A 22627-nucleotide genomic window follows, 5' to 3' on the forward strand; every position below is an offset into this window, starting at 1 on the left:
ACAGCATGTGGGATCTTCCCGGACCAGAGCTCGAACCTGTGTCCCCTACATTGGCAGGCAGATTCTTAGCCACTGTACCACCGAGGAAGTTCCTACTGTTTTGTTTTGTTTTGTTTTGTTTTTAATTTGTTGCACCGGCTCCTTAGTTGCGGCATGTGGGCTCCTTTAGTTGTGGCATGCGAACTCCTAGTTGCAACATGCGTGCAGGATCCAGTTCCCCGACCAGGGATCGAACCCAGGCCCCCTGCATTGTGAGCGTGGAGTCTTAACCACTGCGCCGCCAGGGAAGTCCCCCTAATGTGTTTTTATATAAACAAATTTGAAATACAGTTTACTTTGGTTGTTTTTATATATCAAGTCCCATAAGTCTTGTATTTGTTTCTCATAAGGGTAACCCTGGACCATGACTTAATGTTATCTTTGCTTTGTCTTTTGGGTGACCTAACCTACATTAACATGAAGGCTGAACATTTTTAGACTTTTTTTCCAAAAAGCATAATAATGATTACTTTATTAATAAACGAAGTCCTGTATTTGAAAAAAAAAAAAAAAACTTATGCCAGAGGAACCCCCAAAGCCTCCACTCACATTTCAATGGCCAGAGTAAGTCACATGGTGACACCTGAGCTCATCAGACTTTAATCCTCCCACAAGAAGGGGAACCAGATATTGATGGGCAGTATACAAAGCAGGAAATCCTCTCAGACAATAAGAAAGGGTTACACACGCTCTTATTGATCACTAAGAGCATCTTTCCTGGTTACCATGCACCTGGTTTCACGGCAAGGAAGGGCATGGCATGGCACTGGCAATGCTATTCCCTTCTTGGTTTTTACATCTATCTTTTACTTGAATTAAGGTGAAATTAAAAGAACTCAGTGGTCATTTTTTAAAATATTTTTTCATGGTTCTACTAACTCTGTAGCAACAATCATGGCATTCTGCTTGCATTATTGTCAAGAATCCTTTTAGTGGATACTCCTAATTGTCTTTTGGAGCAGATCAGGTTTTCCTCACTGACTTTTGATCAGGTTTCATATTTCCAGTTTGAGGTTTGGAAATACACATTAACTACATTATATACCCTGTGCAAAACTTATTGTAGCTTCAAACCCAGAAAATGCAGGTCAACATCTCACTTCTTTTGTTTATCAATCAAGTTTCTGCCAGGACTATATAAGATTTCCAAGCCTCATGAAGGAAATGGTCAGAATTACAAACCATGATGACTGGACACATTGCCAAGTGCCCTAATCTAGGATTAAGTTTGGATACAGTGAAACAAACAAACAAACAAAACAAAAAAGAATATAACTTCATAATTAAAATCAGGCATATCATTTAGATATAGCGAGGGGGCCCTGAAAGGAATAATGCCTGTGGAAAGTAAGGATTTTAACTTGAATTGACATTATGACAAGGAATATTTAACATGATGTCTGTCTTGTTTCTTGTTGCGATTAGGCACGCCAACTGCCATTGGTTACCAAAAGACCTTTTGAACTACAAGTTGGTCTAAGCATTTGGACGGTTTTAGAGAGTCCTTTGATTAGGAAAAATAAAATCCGAGTTCTCGGTCCTTGCTCTATGTTCTGTGTTGGAGAATAAACCCTTTACACCAAATGATCCCTAATAGATCACTGTAGATCCGAAGTTATTAGAGCTTTATCTTGCAAATTCCATCATGTGCTTCTCACATATCTCTTTCTCTTTCGTTTGTCTGGATTCACCTTGGGGACAGAGCTTCCCTCCTATAACCCTTTCTCTCTCATAGTCCATTCCTTGCCCCAGGCCCCATCCCTGCCTCAACAATCTCAAGGCTTTGAGGACATTAAAAAGAGTTTTTCTGGGACTTCCCTGGTGGTCCAGTGGTTAAGACTCCACACTCCTAATGCAGGGAGCTGGGGTTCGATCCCTGCTCAAGGAACTAGGTCCCGCATGTCACAAGTAAAAAGATCCCACATGCTGCAACAAAGAGCTGGCAAAGCCGAATAAAGGAACACTTTTTTTAAAAAATGAAAAGAGTTTTTCTTCCTAAGATCTAATCATTTTATGACTTTCTTCAGTTCCGTCCCCTGCTAGGTCATGGAGAAGCCTATTCCTGAACGTCACAAAGAAGGGTCATTGTCTTAGGATCCCAAAGATGTCACCAGTAATAAACTTTTTATTCTAGTAGATACATTACACCACATAGAAAGTCTAAAAATCATTCTCCTTACATCATATGTCTCTAGAAGTTAATGACAAAAACCAGAGCATCTGTGATTTTTATCACCTGTTCCTGGCTGGGAATCTACCAGGTTTGGGAAACCCAAACATGATCGCCTCAGCACTTTTTACAAGGACACTATCAAAAGATCCAGGCTTTTTTCCAGTAGCCCACAGACTCCTGGAGCTGTAGGGATAGCATAGAAGCCCTTGACTGGGTCCTACAGCCTCAGACCAGTTTGTTGTAAAGGGAAAATTTTGTGCAAGACAGAGTTGGATGCACGTTTTCACAAAACTGGACCCAAGCCCTTCTAGTACCTCCACAGAGAGAGGCAACTGGTAGGTTTCCAGACAGCACCTTGCCCTGTGCTTCCATTTGTTTCCTCAGTCCCTGATCTATTCCTAATGTTTCTCCACACAGTTACAGCTCTGTCCGGTGCAGTTCTTTGCTCACATCTGCATTTCACTGTGAATCAGGAATCTGGCTTTGATGTGGCATTTTAGTACCAGGGCCCAATTCTGCCTCTGGGAGAATTTGAGTCTTCATAGCCCACCCTGGACAATTAGGGAAGTATCAGGCCTTCAGGGAGATTGTTGAAGAGTAAGCAATACTGCCGCCTTGTGGAAGGTAATGGTTATACTCCTCGTGGAGAAATTATTTTTTAAAAAGTAACTTTGAAAGTGAGATTTGAAGTGGGTTTGGAGATTTGCTTTTCATTTTATATCTTTGTGCATTGTTTGAATTTTTGTCATTTGCATAATGTATCTTATTTTAAAGTAAGTTTAGTCCATTAGTAAATAAATTAAATTTCTAAAAGTAAAAAGAAGCATTTAGGATATTTTAAAATATCCTGTTGTTTGCCATGTAAATATTTCCTGGCTCTACAACTAACTGTGTAACCTTAATCATTTGAGTCTGTTTCATCATTAGTAAAATATGGGATTTGGATTTGATGACACTTAAATTATAATTATTCTCTATTATCTTTCAGCTAAATTTTTTCCCAGTCTTCATTTTACCAGATACAGCAATTAATATGTATGGAACTCACATAACAGAAAAATGGAAAGTTTTTAGTATTGAAAGCTAAATCAAGGCACTCATTCTAACCTGGTGGTTCTCAAACCTAGCTGCATATTAGAATCCTTCTGGGAAGCTTTAAAAATTCCAATACCTGGACCACACTCCAGACCAATTATATTAGAATCTCTGAGAGTAGGGTCTTGGCAATAGGCATCTTTTAAAAAGCTTCTCAAATGATTCCAATGTGCAACTAAGTTTGAGAACTACTGCTAGTTAAATTGTTACCTGACCTAAAAAAATCTCCTTTACAGAGTTTAAAATTCCACTACCAAGACACAAGTAACATTAATGACTTTTCTCTTTTCAAAATTAAATATACTCATAAAGACTAAATTAACCAATGCTTTGATTCAAATTAGCTTAGTAAGAGTACTTTCTTCCTAACACTTAGCTAAAGTCAGCCCCATGAAGAGGTTGAGAGTTTAAATAAGGTTAGGGGAAAAAATAACTCATTTTGGAATATATCATGAAATACCTTGGGAGCGGTTAGGTATGAAAAGGCTGCAGAAGGAAGCAAAGAGCAACCGGAAATCATCATGAGGACACCAGGAATATGGAAGAGGATGAACCAGGGAGTAGCAGAGGAATGAAAAGGAGCAGACAAGTGAACCAAAGACTAATTGCAACTATTTAAAAATTTGTCTAGGTCAAAGGGTACAAACTTACAGTTGTAAGGTGAATAAGTTCTGGGGATCTAATGTACAGCATGGTGATTATAGTTAATAATGCTATATTATATACCTGAAAGTTGCTAAGAGAGAAGATCTTAAATGTTCTCACCATAAAAAAGAAATGGTAATTATGTGATGTGAGGATACTTTTGGCTAAAGCTAAGGTGATAATCATTTTGCAATATATACATGTATCAATCAACACATGTACACCTTAAACTTATACACAATATTATATATCAATTATATTTCAATAAAGCCAGAAAATTTTTGTCTAAAAATTTCCATTAATCCAATCTGTAATGTAATCATTCCTAATAATATCAAATCTTTCAGGTTGAGTAGAAGAGACTAGCTATGCAGAGCATCTTAGTATGATTTCTATATATTATTTCATTAATCAAATATTTTATGTACTTTTAAAATATAATATTTAAAAATTTTAATCCTTTCAATTTCATGAAGTACATAATATTATCCCCATTTTACAGATAAGAACACTAGGTTTGAAGGAGGGATTAACTTTTTTTGTTTTGTCACAATGAAAAGAAACTTAATCAAAAGGTAATTATATTGAAATGCTAGAGAGGGTGTGGAGAAAAGGGAACCCTCTTGTATTGTTGAGAATGTAAGTCAATACAGCCACTATGGAGAACAGTATGGAGGTTCCTCAAAAAGCTAAAAATAGAATTATCATATGACCCAGCAATCCCACTACTGGGCATATAAGCTGAGAAAACCATAATTCAAAAAGACACATGTAGCCCAGTGTTCACTGCAGCACTATTTACAATAGCCAGGTCATGGAAGCAACCTAAATGTCCACCAACAGATGAATGGATAAAGAAGATGTGGTACATATATACGATGGAATATTACTCAGCCGTGAAACAGAACGAAACTGGGTCATTTGTAGAGACGTGGATGGACCTAGAGACTGTCATACAGAGTGAAGTAAGTCAGAAAGAGAAAAACAAATATCGTATATTAACGCATATATGTGGGATCTAGAAAAATTGTGCAGATGAACCAGTTTGCAAGGCAGAAATGGAGACACAGATGTAGAGAATAAATGCATGGACACCAACGGGGAAACGGGGAGGTGGGAGGAGTTGGGAGATTGCGATTGACATATATACACTAATATGTGTAACATAGATAACTAATGAGAACCTGCTGCATAGCACAGGGAACTCCATTTTTCTGTACAGTAGAAACTAACACAACATTGTAAAACAACTATACCCCAATAAAAAAATTATATTGTAATATTTGGTATCTGAAAGCATATAGATATAGATATAGGTATATCTCCCAGCTGCCCTGAATAATTATGCCTTAGATAACTGGCTATTGTCCTCTGATATCTGCTCATATGTTCTTTTCTTTTTAAAAAATATTTAAAATATTTTCTAATATGTTATAATTATGTTCATTTCAAGGTAAAAATGTAACAAAGAAGAATTTTCCTTTACTTTTCTTCTTGAATCGCACCTATGCATACCCATACACACCTTCCCTTTTTGGTGATAAATGGTTATCTTGAAATTATAAAAAAAATTACTAAGCATAAGAAATCTCTGACACAAGATAATCAAATATCACACCTGGACTGATCTTCTAACTTCACAAAAGATTAAAAGCATAAGCTGTTGTTTTTATGCAGTAAGCTAAGGGAGAGATTTTATTTGCATATTTTGAAACATTAGCAACCAAAGCAAGAGGCAGCTAATGAGAAAGTATGAGCGTCCTTCCTCGAAGCTGAAAGGAATGTCATTTCCACCAATACTTAACAAGTGACCTTTGCAGAGAAGTTTCCCTTAAAATGTGGCTGGCAGTAGTTTAAGCTACAGCATTTTCTTCCTGATACAGAATCTCCAGGAGTCACCTAAGAAGGAATGGTTTGCTCTGGGCTGATCGGACCTGGGGCTCACAGACCTGAGGAGGTCATCTGGAGAAGAATGCCTAACTGTTTGAAATGCCTTCCTGACACTGTCTTGTGGTTTATATGAGATGTGTCAATTAATTTACTTCAGTTCAAGAAACATTTCTTAACTATACTGGAAACAAGCACTTGTATTCAATATTGTAGGACATAAAAAGATCTAGTAATCTAAGTCAACATTGTCTCTTGCCTGGATTATTACAAAAAACAAACAAATAAAACTAGTCCCAACCTCTCCCCTCCCCCCAAAAAACAAAACAAAAACAAAAAACTGGCCTTCCAGGGCTTCCCTGGTAGTGTAGTGGTTAAGAATCCGCCTGCCAATACAGCAGACACGGGTTCGAGCCCTGGTCTGGGAAGATCCCACATGCCATGGAGCAACTAAACCCGTGTGCCACAGCTACTGAGCCTGCGCTCTAGAGCCCACGAGCCACAACTACTGAGTCCATGTGCCACAACTACTGAAGCTCATGAGCCTAGAGCCCATGCTCCACAACGAGAGAAGCCACCACAATAAGAAGCCCGTGCACTGCAACGAAGAGTAGCCCCTGCTCACCGCAACTAGAGAAAGCCGCACACAGCAACAAAGACCCAATGAAGCCAAAAATAAATAATAACTAAATAAATTAAATTTTTAAAGAAACTGGCCTTCCCCCATCTACTCGTGTGTCTCCAATCTATTCATACTGCAGCCAAGTGTGCTTTTTTTTAAATTGGAGTATAATTGCTTTACAATGTTGTGTTAGTTTCTGCCCCATAGCGAAGTGAATCAGCCATACGCATACACATGTCCCCTCCCTCTTGGACTTCCCTCCCCCAATCCATCCCGCCCAACTAGGCAATCACAGAGCACCAAGCTGAGCTCGCTGTGCTATATAGCAGGTTCCCACTAGCTATTTTACAAATGGTAGTGTATTTATGTCAAACCTAACCTCCCAATTCATCCCATCCTCTCCTTCCCTCCCTGTGTCCACACGTCCGTTCTCTACATCTGCCTTTCTACTCCTGTCCTGCAAGTAGGTTCACCTGTCCCATTTTTCTAGATTCCACATATATGCGTTAATATACGATATTTGTTTTTCTCTTCCTGACTTACTTCACTCTGTATGACAGACTCTATGTCCATCCACATCTCTACAAATGACCCAATTATTTTTATGGCTGAGTAATATTCCATTATATATATGTACCACATCTTCTTTACCCATTCATCTGTCAATGGACATTTAGGTTGTTTCCATGTCCTGGCTATTGTAAATAGTGCTGCAGTGAACATTGGGGTGCATGTGTCTTTTTGAATTATGGTTTTCTCAGCTTATATGCCCAGTAGTGGGATTCCTGGGTCATATGATAGTTCTATTTTTAGTTTTTTAAGGAACCTCCATACTGTTCTCCACAGTGGCTGTATCAATTTACATTCCCACCAACAGTGCAAGAAGGTTCCGTTTTCTCCACACCCTCTCCAGCATTTATTGTTTGTAGATTTTCTGATGATGGCTATTCTGACCAGTGTGAGGTGATACTTCATTGCAGTTTTGATTTACATTTCTCTGATAATTAGTGCTGTTGAGCATCTTTTCATGTGCCTCTTGGCCATCTGTATGTCTTCTTTGCTGAAATGTTTATTTAGATCTTCTTCCCATTTTTTGATTAGGTTGTTTGGTTTTTCGATATTGAGCTGCGTGAGCTGTTTGTGTATTTTGGAGATTAATTCTTTGTCTGTTGCTTCATTTGCAAATATTTTCTCCCATTCTGTTGGTTGTCTTTTCATCTTGTTTATGGTTTCCTTTGCTGTACAAAAGCTTTTAAGTTTAATTAGGTCCCATTTGCTTATTTTTGTTTTTATCTTCATAACTCTAGGAGGTGGGTCATAAAAGATCTTGCTGTGATTTATGTCAAAGAGTGTTTTTCCTATGAGTTTTATAGTATCTGGCCTTACATTTAGGTCTTTGCAGATGACATGATACTATACATAGAAAATCCTAAAGATGCCACCAGAAAACTACTAGAACTAATCAATGAATTTGGTAAGGTTGCAGGATACAAAATTAATGAACAGAAATCTCTTGCATTCCTACACACTAACAATGAAAGATCAGAAAGAGAAATTAAGGAAACAATCCCATTTACCATCACAACAAAAAGAATAAAATACCTAGGAGTAAACTTACTTAAGGAGGCAAAAGACCTGTACTCAGGAAACTATAAAACACTGATGAAGGAAATCAAAGATGACACAAACAGATGGAGAGACATACTATGCTCCTGGATTGGAAGAAGCAATATTGTGAAAATGACTATACTACCCAAAGCAATCTATAGGTTTAATGCAATCCCTATCAAATTACCAATGGCATTTTTCACAGAATTAGAACAAGAAAATTATACAATTTTTATGGAAATACAAAAGACCCCGAATAGCCAAAGCAATCTTGAGAAAGAAAAGCAGAGCTGGAGGAATCAGGCTCCCTGACTTCAGACTATACTACAAAGCTACAGTAATCAAGACAGTATGGTACTAGCACAAAAACAGAAATATAGATCAATGGTACAAGATAGAAAGCCCAGAGATAAACCCGTGCACCTATGGTCACCTAATCTGTGACAAAGGAGGAAAGAATATACAATGGAGACAAGACAGTCTCTTCAATAAGTGGTGCTGGGAAAACTGGACAGCTACATATAAAAGAATGAAATTAGAACACTACCTAACACCATACACAGAAATAAACTCAAAATGGATTAAAGGCCAAGTGCACTTTTAACAACATAATTCTGACCTCATTCCCCTTATTAAAAACTCCAATTATTTCCTACTCCCCCCAGGATAAAATAATAAATTATTAGGACTGCATGATGAAGCCCCTGCCTACTTCAATCAGTCTCATGTCATGCCACACTCCCCCTCCTTCATTAAATCTCCATAACCCTGACTTTTTTCAGTACTTAGAACACATCGTTTTTTTCTGAAATCTTAGATACTGTTCCGTCTACTTTTTCAATTTCCTTCTCACTTTCACCTAGCTATTTCCTACTCTCCATTAGAATTCACTTTAAACATTACTTCTTCCAGGAAGCATTCCCTAATTCCCCAGACTAAATTATGTCCCCTTATTGTATGCTCCTGTTAAAACCTGCATTTCTCCATCATTATACTGAACACACTTATAATTATTGGTTAACGTCTGACTTTTCTTTTTCTTTCTTTTTTTTTTTTAATTTTTGGCTGTGTTGGGTCTTTGTTGCAGCGAGAAGAGGCTACTCCTTGTTGTGGTGCACAGGCTTCTCATTGCGGTGGCTTCTCTTTTTGTGAAGCACGGGCTCTAGGTGCACAGGCTTCAGTAGTTGCAGCATGCGGGCTCAGTAGTTGAAGCACACAGGCCCTAGAGCATTCGGGCTTCAGTAGTCGTGGTGCACGGGTTCAGTAGTTGTGGTGCATGGGCTTAGTTGCTCCACAGAATGTAGGATCTTCCCAGACCAGGGATGGAACCCATGTCCCCTGCATTGGCAGGCAGATTCTCAACCACTGTGCCACCAGGGAAGTCCCAATGTCTGACTTTTCTGATTGACCAGAAGTTTCATTAGTGCATTTAAGACAGTGGCTACCTCCATTCACTATTGAATGAATAAAATTAATTAAAAATTTGTTCACTGCCCTCAGAAGAACCACAGTCTAGTTGAGCAAACATACACACACACCCCACTTTTAATTTTAATACAAGATAAACTAAGCGTAGGAGGGACATGACATGCAATGAGAGTGATAGGAAAATAAGGAAGGGAAACATTAACTCTTAGTAAGAAGATGTAAAATAGCACTACTTGAGCTGACACATGATGGATGGGAAGAACTCCAACAGGAAGAATGGTGGGAAAGGATTCTACAAGGAAGGAGGAGCCAAGGTATGCCGAGAAGAGACTACAGGTAGATTTGGGCAAAGGCAAGTACTCCACTGTGACTGAGGTATGGCACGTTTGGAAGGGGATGGTGCAAGACAAAGCTGGAAAGGTAGGCTGGCTTTATCAAACTGAATATCAGACTGAGGTATTTGTGTCTTATTCCACAGGCAGGAGGATCAGATCTGGCTTTAGAGGATATTCTCTATTGTATAGAATTAAATAAAAGAGGAGAAAAGTGGAAGAGAGATCACTTAGGGACTGTTTAGAGATCTAGTTCCAGTAGATAGCAGTCTCTCCACACTCTCAATATGTCTGTAAGCATTTTAAACACACAAGCAATAAAGAAACCTCTGTCCTGCTGCACATAAGCATTTCCAAGGGAATGCAGGTTATCCTATGGATACTACAGATGATAATTCCAAGAGAAGAAAGGATCTATTCAGCTAAATTTATGCTGAGAGGTGCAAGTTCCAAAGTTCGAGTGGTTTTCTCAGGTTTTTTTTTTCAGCTTTATTGAGGTATAATTGACAAACTTGTAAGATATTTAAAGCTTGCATTGTGATGATTTGATATACGTGTATATATTGTGAAAGAATTCCCCCCAAAGAGTTAACTGACACATCCATCACCTCACGTTTGTCTTTTCTTTTTCTTTTTCTCTTTTGTGTGTGTGTGTGTGTGAGAACATCTAAGTTCTACGCTCTTAGAAAATTTCAATTATACAATAGTGTTATCAACTATAGTCACTATGCTATACATTAGCTCCTCAGGCCTTATTCATCTTATAACTGAAAGTTTGTGCCCTTTTACCAACCTCTCCCTTTTTCCCCCACCCCAAAAACCCTGGCAACCACTTTTCTATTCTCATTTTCTATGAGTTTGACTTCTTTTTGGATTCTTCATATAAGTGATACCATGCAGTATTTGAAACAGATTTTTATCAGGGCTGAATAACATTATCTCCAGTAACAGTGCTGCTCTTTCATTTAAAGAACAAAATGCCTCAATTATCTAAAGAAAAGAAGGTGATCTGGCTTTTTAAAATTAATTATTTATTTATTAATGGCTGCATTGGGTCTTCATTGCTGCGCGTGGGCTTTCTCTAGTTGAGGCGAGTGGGGGCTACTCTTCCTTACGGTGCACGGGCTTCTCATTGTGGTGGCTTCTTTTGCTATGTAACACAGGCTCTAGGCGCGCAGGCTTCAGTAGTTGTGGCACACAAGCTCAGTAGTTGTGGTGCGTGGGCTTAGTTGCTCCACAGCATGTGAGATCTTCCAGGACCAGAGCTCAAACCCGTGTCCCCTGCATTGGCAGGTGGATTCTTAACCACTGCGCCACCAGGGAAGTCCCGCTGATCTGGATTTTGAGTACAAAAATAATAGTAGAAAGTTGAATAATTAAAAACTCTTCCCCTATTTCAGGAAAATGAATTTTCATACACAGCTGGTATAGCCACAATCTACCTAAAAAACCAATTTGACAATTAGATTCCTACAAGCAAAAGACGGCTGATAGGGCTTCCCTGGTGGCGCAGTGGTTGAGAGTCCGCCTGCCGATGCAGGGGACACGGGTTCGTGCCCCGGTCTGGGAGGATCCCACATGCCGCGGAGCGTCTGGGCCCGTGAGCCATGGCTGCTGAGCCTGCGCGTCCGGAGCCTGTCCTCCGCAACGGGAGAGGCCACAACAGTGAGAGGCCCGCGTAACGCATAAAAAAAAAAAAAAAAAAAAGACGGCTGATAATATTTCTATTTTCTATGGCACAGTGCCTTATGCATGAATTCGTAACACAAGCCCCTCACAACTTTGAAATTTCTTACATCTTTTCTAAAGAATTTGACTTTTTTTTTCTTACTTTCAGGTGCTTTGTTTGGCGTATGATGGGCATTCCTTTTGCATGCATCTCAGTAACAGAGTGTATGCAGTTTCATATATTTGTGGGTATCTTTCTTTCCTAGATCCTATATAAAGTATTTGCAAGAAACTATGGAATTGTAATTCCTCCAAGGATGAATATTGCCCCATTTATATAAAATGTATGTTTCACTGCTGTTTCTGTGCATTTCTGCAGACTTAACAAGCTTTTATTTCAGTTCTGAATCACGACGTAATTATGATTAATTTTCAATGGCAATTAAACTTAATATATGTATTTCAAGTAATACCTATAATTAAAACATTAGTAATATGAATGGTATAACGAAGGTTATGCACGCATGCACAAGCATTGACAACTATGTTAAGGCTGCCGTTTGGCTGAGAACAATTTTACGACACTACCCTGATTTCAGAGATACATCCTGATTTCAGAGATGCTAATGTGTGGGTAAAGGAAATACATCACAGAGTCAATGAAATATGGTAAGTCCTGCCTCCGCAACTAGATTATAAGTCTTTGAAAGTTGGAACCTGCATCCAAGTAGGATGTTCTCTGTAAATAACCTCACCATGATTCAAACTGACCTAATAAGAAAGTATATTGGCTCACAAAACTGGAAAGCCAGAGTGATGTGGGAGAAGCTTTCAGGGTTGGTTAACCCAGTGGAAAAATTATGTGATCAAGAACTCAAGTTTTGGGCTTCCCTGGTGGCGCAGTTGTTAAGAATCCACCTGCCAACGCAGGGGACACAGGTTCGAGCCCTGGTCTGGGAAGATCCCACGTGCCGCGGAGCAACTAAGCCCGTACGCCACAGCTACTGAGCCTGCGCTCTAGAGCCTGCAAGCCACAACTACTGAGCCCGCGTACCACAGCTACTGAACCCGCGTGCCACAGCTACTGAAGTCCGTGTGCCTAGAGCCCGTGCTCCGCAACAAGAGAAGCACCGCATTGAGAAGCCCGCCCACCGCAACAAAGAGTAGCCCCTGCTCAAAACCATGAGAAAGCCCACACGCAGCAACAAAGACCCAACGCAGCCAAAAATCAATAAAGACAAATAAATTTATTTTTTAAAAAACTCAAGTTTTTTCCGTCTATCTGCTTGTCTTCCTTAATATCAGCTTCATTCTGAGGCTACCCTTTCCTCTTCCTCAGTGGTCTTAAGATAGTTGTCAATAGCTATCGAGGCTACATCCTACCTCTTAACATCCAGCCAGAACAATAAGAGTGTCTTTTTCCAGAAGCTTCCAACAAACATCTATGACTTGTTAGAACTGGTTCACATACCTCTTTTTAAGCCAGTTACATGAAAAGGGGAGGGATTATCCTGATCAGTTTAGATTAATCAAGCATTCAATATAGAATTGGATTTGTTTCTCCTCAGGCATATGGAAGGCTGAACTCTTGGTCAAAATCAGAGTTTTGTTAGTAAGGAAAAACAGAATAATTTCTGCCTACTCCAGAATCCTCCTGAATACTTTTTCAACTCCACTAGTCCCTAGCACATGACACACTAATGGTAATTTCATTAAGACCAAGGATTGTGCCTTACTTATCTTTTCTACTATCTTTAATTTCCTGCACATAGTTGATGCTTAATAAATATATTATTATTGTGTATAATAGTGGTTGTGTTCTTTGCCAAAAGAATCTCGAAATGACCTATAGTTTTCTTTCTTTATTTAGAGGTGAGGCCCTGTAACAATAGAAAGAAATTTTGCTTGAAAAAATCAGCCCAGTAAAATTCTTGATATTCTGAAGAATTTCATGGACATAGCAGCTTATCCATGAAAGCAAAGTTGAAGGTGTGTAATAGATGAATAGTGAAACTTTTTTTTTTTTAAGAAACAAGATATATTAAACAAAGCTGTTTATCAAGAACTTTAGAAAAGATTCAGGGACAAGAGAAGGTAACCTTATGTCCATATCAAATGATTGCTTTTTGTGGAACTCTACTCCAAGGAAGACAGAAAGGGTAGCGAGTCTAGCTTTTTATTTTCTTCTTATTCTGATTCTATTCCAATATGAATAATTTCTTGTTCTAAACTATTCTGATTTCCTTTCCTTTGATTCCCAAGGTCTGAAGACTAAAAAATAGACAAGATCTGTTTGGCTAGCTAATCCTTTTCTCCTAAGTAGTCAGAGCTTCATGCCTTAGAGACTTTTTTTCTCCTATTCTTCCCACTGTAAATGTCGCAAGGGCACCAGAATGTGAGCTCCACAAAGGCAGGGACTTTGTCTTGTTCCTGTATCCACAGTTCCTACTACTGTCTGGCCCAAAGAAGGTGTTCACTAATTTTTTAAAAATGCAATAAATGAATGAGAAGAATGTCATTAAGAAGAAGAAATGATGTTACTATATAGTGAATTGTGGAATATTAATACTGTATTGTATTTTCCACCTAGAAAATTCTTTTAGAGTTTTAATGAGACGTGCTTGGAAAATGTACAATTTAAAATTTCATGGTAATTATTTCCCTATAGAAAATTGATATCTTCAAGGCACAGATCTGGAAAAACCTCAAATCTTGATTTTCAACAAAGTAGAAATGTATAACTCAGTTTTACATGTGGTTTATAAAATGATCTTAGAATTAAATTAACAAAAGTCTTTCACAGAGAAGGCATTTCAGTGATTAATTTAAGTACATTGTCATAAATTGTCAAGAGTTCAAAAGACAAGTAGATGATTTGTGAAAAGACACTGCCATGCTGAACTGGAGAGTTTTCCTATTCAAATGCCTTTGGTTACTTTTCCACCATATACAGATAATGCCCCAAAATCCCTAGAAGGATTACTATGTGTGTGGCACTTAGCACTTAGATGACAGATAGTAAATAGAGGGGGAAAGTGTTGGAAGAGGACACATCCCTTTCGTCATTCAATAAAATTGAATTATAATTTTAGGAAAAAGGCTGGATACTTAATATTCCCAAAGTGATTTCTGGACTCTGGGAATGGCAGTCTATCAGATGCTCTATACGCATAATCTCGTACACCCTCCTACACCCACAGGAGGAAAACATCTACTTCTGTGCTGCTTATTATGTATGCTTGAAGGAAGCTTTTGAAAGAGGGTGACCAACTCCTTTCAGTTTGCCAGGACTTTCCCAATTATGCAAGTCATATGTCCTAGGAAATCCCCCAGTCTCAGGAAAACTAGGACAGTTAATCATCCTACTTTGAAAGCTCCTTTTAAAAAATAATAGGAAAAAAAAAAGGTCATGAAGAACCTAGGGGTAAGACGGGAATAAAGACACAGACCTACCAGAGAATGGACTTGAGGATGTGGGGAGGGGGAAGGGTAAGCTGTGACAAAGTGAGAGAGTGGCATGGACATATATACACTACCAAACGTAAAATAGATAGCTAGTGGGAAGTAGCCGCATAGCACAGGGAGATCAGCTCGGTGCTTTGTGACCACCTAGAGGGGTGGGATAGGGAGGGTGGGAGGGAGCGAGACGCAAGAGGGAAGAGATATGGGAACATATGTATATGTATAACTGATTCACTTTGTTATAAAGCAGAAACTAACTCACCATTGTAAAGCAATTATACTCCAATAAAGACGTTAAAAAAAAAAAAGTCACTGATGGGGCCAACTTTTACAAACATGCACTTGTATTCCTACTTGGTCAGCATTAATTTGTAACTCAGAAAGTCTTCGGTAAATATTGAAATTAAAATGGCTTTCCTGTGGGGTTAAAAATAATAATAATAATAGAAAACTTACTTGGACCTACCCAGGTTTCCTAATGCACTTCTTTTCTCCTTCCTGTCTTTTCCCAATTGCTCTATTACAATTCTAAAATGTTTCTCTCTTGTACCTCTACTGACTTGTTTCCCTTCAGCTTGTAGTGGACTTACAAGACAAGGTTTGGTTTATAGCTTAATATTGATTATATTTGTTAACTTCTAAGTAGGTAAATGACCTCTATGAATTTTATCTGAGTTTTCAGAAAAGGTGATGTAGGTACATTGAAAGGCCTTCTTTTCTTAGCCCTCGCCTTTGTAATGAGGGATCCTAGAATAAAAATGAAAACTAACAAAATTGTGTTTACAGATTTGAAAATAGAAGTGTATGACAGTCTTTGACGGCATAAGGATACCTCTTTTTTGGGATTCTCCCTCAGTTTTTTAAAAAAGTGATTCAATTTAAATTCTCTTCTAGTCTAGTGTATCCCAAGCTGGGGCATGCTGGAGATAATTTTAAGTGCTTTGCAGTGATGACATCATAACTAACTTGGGCAATGAGAAAATTATTTTCCTTTCACTTTTCTTTTAGTAACATTGATTTTGGCATGAACAAAAATTTCATTTTAACATCAATATGTCTTTTTTAAATATTTGTTTAATTATTTTGGCTGTGCCGGGTCTTAGTTGCAGTACATGGGATCTTTAGTTGCAGCATGCAAACTCTTAGTTGTGGCATACATGTGGGGTCTACTTTCCTGACCAGGGATCGAACCCAGGCCCCCTGCATTGGGAGTGCAGAGTCTTAGCCACTGGACCACCAGGGAAGTCCCATCAATCCGTGTTAACACCTCTCTAAGATCTACTAATCTTCCTTTGTAACAAAGAGTGAGTCAAGTCTTGGGCTCAGAGACCAAAAGTGTCTAGCTGGAATTTGATGAAAAGGTTTTGTGTTTGTTACATTTATCTTTATGGTTACATTCTACTTATGAAAATAGAAACTTTTTTTATTTTCAGGAGTGATATAGAGACATTCTTCTTTTAAGGTAAATGTATGTAAATAAAAATAATCAATTTAAAGGAAAAATAGTTGGCGAAAACCATAAAGGTGAGATAAGGATTACTTAAGCACAGGAAACCTTGTCCAGGTAATTTCCACATACTCAAGGAGAGATAGAGGATAGCCTGAAAGAAGATAGCATCTAAAGCTCCCCCTTTCCCTACACAAATACATGTACTATTTCCCTAAAGCATAACTGAATAAAACAGTGTAGCACACTATGTCAAGACACAGAACCTCAGATTTCTACCAGGATTTAAAAGGAAAATACTTCATAGTCTCTGTTTTTCTTTCTCATAGCAGAATGCCCTTCTTAGCATTCAACAAAAATCACAACTAGCACTGCGGTTGGACTTAACAGATTCCTTTAAATTCTAAGGTCTTGGCATGTCCAGAACCTGGATGCATCATGTAGGAGAGTAGCCATGAGCTCTCCATGGTATTAGTGTTAGAAGGATTAAAATGAACATCCTTGAGTTTACTTGTTGATCTGGCATTTAGAAACAGAAACTTTAAATGGTGTTTGGTTTCTGTAATTTCTCATTTCCTTTTATGAAACTTTTTTTAGGTATCACATTCATACAAAAGAGGATAAATCTGTGACAGAGCTTTCATCAATGGCAAACTTTGCTTTTATTAAAATAAATGATACCATGATATTTTACCTTCTAGTCAATATTAGAGACAATATAATTTGACATTTGATTAAATTATTTGGAAACATCACGGATCTTATCTTGGATTAAGATTTGAGAAAGCTGTGTTTCCCGAAATACCAACTTCATCAGATTAACTTCTACAATATTAATCAACCAAGTGTTTTTGAGCTTCTACTATATACTCAGCTCACATAGACACAGAAGAACACACAAAGACTTATAACTCATGTATTCTTCTCTTAACAGATGTATGATACAAATAGGCAGACTCTGCTAACTAACCCACATAAAATAATTATATAGTAATAAATTGGAATAAATACTTAAAAGGTAAATAGGATAATAAAGATTTTATATGGAAGTTATGTAAGTTTACAAGGGAGTTATATGAAGACAGAAATAAATGAAGGTTACGACAGTCCAAGAAAGTTTTCTGATGGGATCCTATTTTCTTTTTAAAAGATGGATAAATTTTGAAGTAAAAATTAAAAAAAGATAAAGGTGTTTAATGATTGAGATGTTGATTAAAGCAGGATTTGGCATGATATCAGGAGGGGGTGTGAAGGAAAATATGTAGAACTAGTGCTGTAAGCTTGGGATGGAGCATGGAGTTTGTGAGGGGTATTGGTGAGAGAAAATACTGGCATAAGTAGAGTGAGACCAAACTGTGGAAGATCTTGAAAACTAGCCTCAGAGGATAAGCTGATTCCACAAACAGTAGAGAAACCATCTTCATAGGGTCGTTGTGAGAATTAAATGAGGTAATATTTGTGCATAGAAATGGTATTTTAGGAATATTTGTATAACAGTAACAGGTAAACTATATTAAAATCAAAGAAGAAAATTAGAAAGCCAGATAGAAAGCTATTTCAATATTCTGGACACAGTCAATGAGGGCCTGGACTAGGGTGGTATCATTAGAGATAAAGAAAAGAGGCAAATCTGAAGCATATAAAATTAAAATCTAGTAATTTTTTTTTTTTTTTTTTGTACGTGAGCCTCTCACTGTTGTGGCCTCTCCCGTTGCGGAGCACAGGCTCCGGACGCGCAGGCTCAGCGGCCATGGCTCACGGGCCCAGCCGCTCCGCGGCATGTGGGATCTTCCCGGACCGGGGCACGAACCCATGTCCCCTGCATCGGTAGGCGGACTCTCAACCACTGCACCACCAGGGAAGCCCAAAATCTAGTAATTTTTATTCAATCATTATTCAACATTTATTGATCAAGTACTATGTGTTAGGCACTGAGCCAGGCACACGCAGAATGAATGGAACTCAGGAAGATTCTGTACAGAAGAAATTCATGAGCAGTGTCAAAGATTTCTAAACTAGGAGATTAGAAATAAAGGTGGTTCTTGGTAACTCCCTGGCAGTCCAGTGGTTAGGACTTGGCCCTTGCACTGCTGGTGGCCCAGTTTCAATCGAAGTGGTTCTTAACAGAGAGTCAGGGGAACTGCGATGGGGAGTGGATAATCAGCTCCAATTTGGCATTTGAAATTTGACGAGAATACGGATTGTCCATCACAGTTTATTTACCAAACACTGGGCTAGATGCTAAAGCTACAGGAGGTGTAAGACAAGGTCCCTATCTTCAAAGAGCTTACACTTAAACCAGGAAGAGAAGACAAATTAACAAAATGGTAAATGACAATATACAGTGAAATAAGCTAACTGTCAAATAAGTGGGACAGATCACAAATGCTACAAACATTCAGAAGCAGGAGGTAAGCACTGTGGGTGGAGCACTGAGGCTGCTTTGTGGAAGATGTAGTATTTGTGCTAAATGCAGAAGATCTGGTGGTAACAACAATGGAATAACTACTATTTGTTAATTGTTTACTTTGTTTATATCATCTTATTCACATATACTACCTCATTTAATCCTCACAGCAATCCTATGATATAGATACAGATGAGGAGATGGCTTGGAGAGTTGAAGTATGTCACAGGAGGTCATATGGTTGGTAAGAAGTAGATTAATCCATGTTTGACTCAAATGACCGTACTCTTAGCCACTTCTCTACAAGGAGAAGAAAGAAGCTGTAGAATTGAAAGTAAGAAATAGATTCAAGGGGCATGCAAGTGGAGATGTACTAAAAGCAGATTAAAAACTTGATCTAGAACATAATAATAATGATAGTTAATATTTATGTAGTAGTTACTATGTAACAGGCACTATTCTATGCATATCACAGGAGCCTACTTAATCCTCCAATCCAATGAAGTTAAGTTCTATTATTATCCACATTTTACAGATAGGGAAATTAGGTGACACTGCTAGTAAGTGGCAGAGCCAGTATTTGAACTCTGACACCAGAATCCATGCTTTTAACCTGCATACTATCATGACTTTTGAATTAAGCACAGGTTAAAGTTAACTCTTAGAATTTGGGAGGGGAAGATATAGAAGACTAGGAGGGCATAAAAATGAGCAAGAGAATGAATATAAAGCCAGGCCAAGGACACTGCTTTAGGGGCACACACAGTGGGGACAAAAGGGGGAAGCCATGCTGACAAAGGAAATAGAGTGATGAACCATCAAAAGACACTAAAGAGAGGTTTGTCCATCAGAGAGTGTGGTCATCAGAATAAATGTTGCTGAAAAGAGAATATGAAAACTTCCCTGGTGGTCCAGTGGTTAAGACTCTGAGCTTCCAATGCAGGGGGCATGGGTTCAATCCCTGGTCAGGGAACTAAGATCCTGTATGCTGCACAGCACGGCCAAAAAAAAAGGAGAGAGAGAGAATATGAACTAAATAAAACTGACAGAAAAAATAACACTGGTTTTCTTATAGAAAGCGCTCTTAGGGATGGAAGTCAAAGTCCAGGAAGTTACTAAGAGAATGGGAGAGGAGGACGTAGGGACAGTGACTGTGGACCACACATTTTAGGAGATTGACAGTGAAAGAAGAGAGAGAAAGGGCCTGAGCTAATAGTGTTAGCAAGGTCACTTTTCTTTGCTGCCCTTAGGGACTTAGCCATAGACAGTTACTCCACTCCTTCCAACCATTAAGTTGGAAGAGAATGTCCACAGAAGTTCCTCCTTTAATAAGTCAAATGGAACCGATGCATTAGTAAATGGACAAACAGGATCTCATTGTGAGTTCTGTGATCCCTTTCAGGGCAAGTCTGTTCTGTACTACTCGTTCTAGCCCTTCTTTATATACTCTTTTGAGTTGTAGCTTAGATATTGCTACTAGTAGGCTGTTTCATGCCTCTGAGCTTTTCCACTTTGTTGTCTGTTTATATTCTGCAAGGTTCGACTCAAATGCCACAGTCTTTTCGAAGCTTTCTCTGACCCCAGTCTGAGTGAGACTTTATCCCCACAGAACCCCGTTCCCACACTGTCATAGCACCTGCTTTATTCCCCTACAACTGTTAGCAATTTTATTGGTCTCCACGCATGGATGACAATCTCTTGTGGAAAGAGAGTAAGGTTTTCATGGCTGGCTTCACAATGCCAAACACAAGCCTGACATAAAGTAGGCACTTGTAAGTGTTCATTGAACAAAGGTGTAAATAAAGGAAAGTAGGATTAGAAAGCCTCAGGAAGCACTTCATTTGTCCATTCAGTCCATCAGCCATCCTGTAAGGACAAGCTCAGGACTGGGCTTCCAATAGTCATTTGACTTTATTTAATTAATTTTTAATTTAATTTTTTACTGAAGTATAGTTGATTTACAATATTATATTAGTTCCAAGCATACAACATGATTCAATATTTTTATAGATAATAGTTCATTTAAAGTTTTTATAAAATATTGGCTATGTTCCCTGTGCTGTACAATATATCTTGGTAGCTTATTTATCTTATTTACTACTATTTTATACAAAGTAGTTTGTACCTCTTAATCCCTTACCTCTATCTTGCCCTCTCTCCCTTTCCCCCACTCATAACCACTAATTTGTTCTCTGTATCTGTAAGTCTCTTTCTGTTTTGTTATATTCATTTGTTTGTTTTATTTTTTAGATTCCACATGCATTTGACTTTTTAAAATTAATTTTTATTGGAGTATAGTTGCTTTACAATGCTGTGCTAGTTTCTGCTGTACAGCAAAGTGAATCAGCCATATATATACATATATCTCCTCTTTTTCAGATTTCCTTCCCATTTAGGTCCCACAGAGAATTGAGTAGGGTTCCCTGTGCTACACTGTAGGTGCTCATTAGTCATCTGTTTTATACTTAGTAGTGTATATTTGTCAGTCCCAATCTCCCAGTTCATCCTACCCCCCAGATTCCACATGCATTTGACTTTAATGTGGCATATCACACCAAGTTCCTCACCCATAAGATAAAGTCTGCTTATAATAATAAAATTTTTTTAAAAAGCTAAAGTCTGCTTAGTCTCCAGAAGCTGAAAAATAGGGATTTTTAAACCTTGTAACCCCATTTCACCGTATCCTTAAATAGAAGTGGAAGTGGGAATAAGCATTCTTATTCCTTTTCACAGACAAGGAAACTAAGGCAGAAAGCAGAAAAATAATTGCAAGAAGCTCATCTCTTTTATACTTAGGTTCTCAGGGTCTCTCAAGAATTAAATGGTGGCTCAGTCTGTGCCAAGTTTCTAGATGAGATTGGCTTGTGACTCTTTCTATTCTCCATCAGTCACCTACAGATACTCATCACCCCATGACAGGCTCCCACTCCCACAACCCAGTAGTCTGCACTGGACAAATCTGTCCCCATGTCAAATACATAGTTACTTGCAAAAGCATTACCCAAACACTATCACAAATCTTCCTATTAGCCAGGGCTCTTCCCCAAATGGGCCCATTCTAGCCTTGCAGAACAGAATCTGAACCACCAAAGGCTAGCCCCCTGTCTTGCAGAAGCTTGTAACAAAGGGTAGAGGGTGTGGGAATCTTGAGGTACGAACAAGTTGGTTAGTTGGTATTTATTTGATACATTTTCTTTAATCCACGTGAGATGAGCTAAACAAATTGTTTACCTGGTGTCTGTCCCCTGAGGCCTGAGCATTCAAATACACTAAACAGATGATTTACCATAAAACTCCAGTTCTGTCCATTTGTAAAACCCCAGCAAAGTCAGGTTTTCAGGTTAAGAGGGCTGTGCTCTTTGCTGATTTGTAAGTTTTAAGGCAGTTGGGTGTCTGGCTCCACTTAGTGCTGAAATGTCATAGTGCAGCCTGGTTCCGTTTTTCCACAGCCATAAAAATCAAGGAAGGGGTGAACTATCGACCACTTTTCTGTTTTAGGCAGATATGTAGCAATCATGTTCAATTTGAGAAGTTTGAAGTTCAAATCCTTCGGTGTTTGTGCTGAAAATAGTAAAAAATGCAGGCAAGAAATATAAGGCCAGAGTTGGAGTCAAGAGGAGACCCTCTGGCTACTATGTGGTAAACCAGTTTGGGTTCTTGGCCTGTGTTCTTTGCTTTATAGATAATGCTGCAGATCCTTTCAAAATCACTGTCCTCGTGCCATTCCTAAGACTTCATGGGAGAGGGAAAAGGGCCCAAAGTGAGGCTAGAATCAGAAGCTGGAGGTTTTCAATAGCATCACTGTATTAGCCCC

The sequence above is a fragment of the Phocoena phocoena genome, chromosome 2, assembly GCF_963924675.1.
Source record: "Phocoena phocoena chromosome 2, mPhoPho1.1, whole genome shotgun sequence".
NCBI classification, from domain to species: Eukaryota; Metazoa; Chordata; class Mammalia; order Artiodactyla; family Phocoenidae; genus Phocoena; species Phocoena phocoena.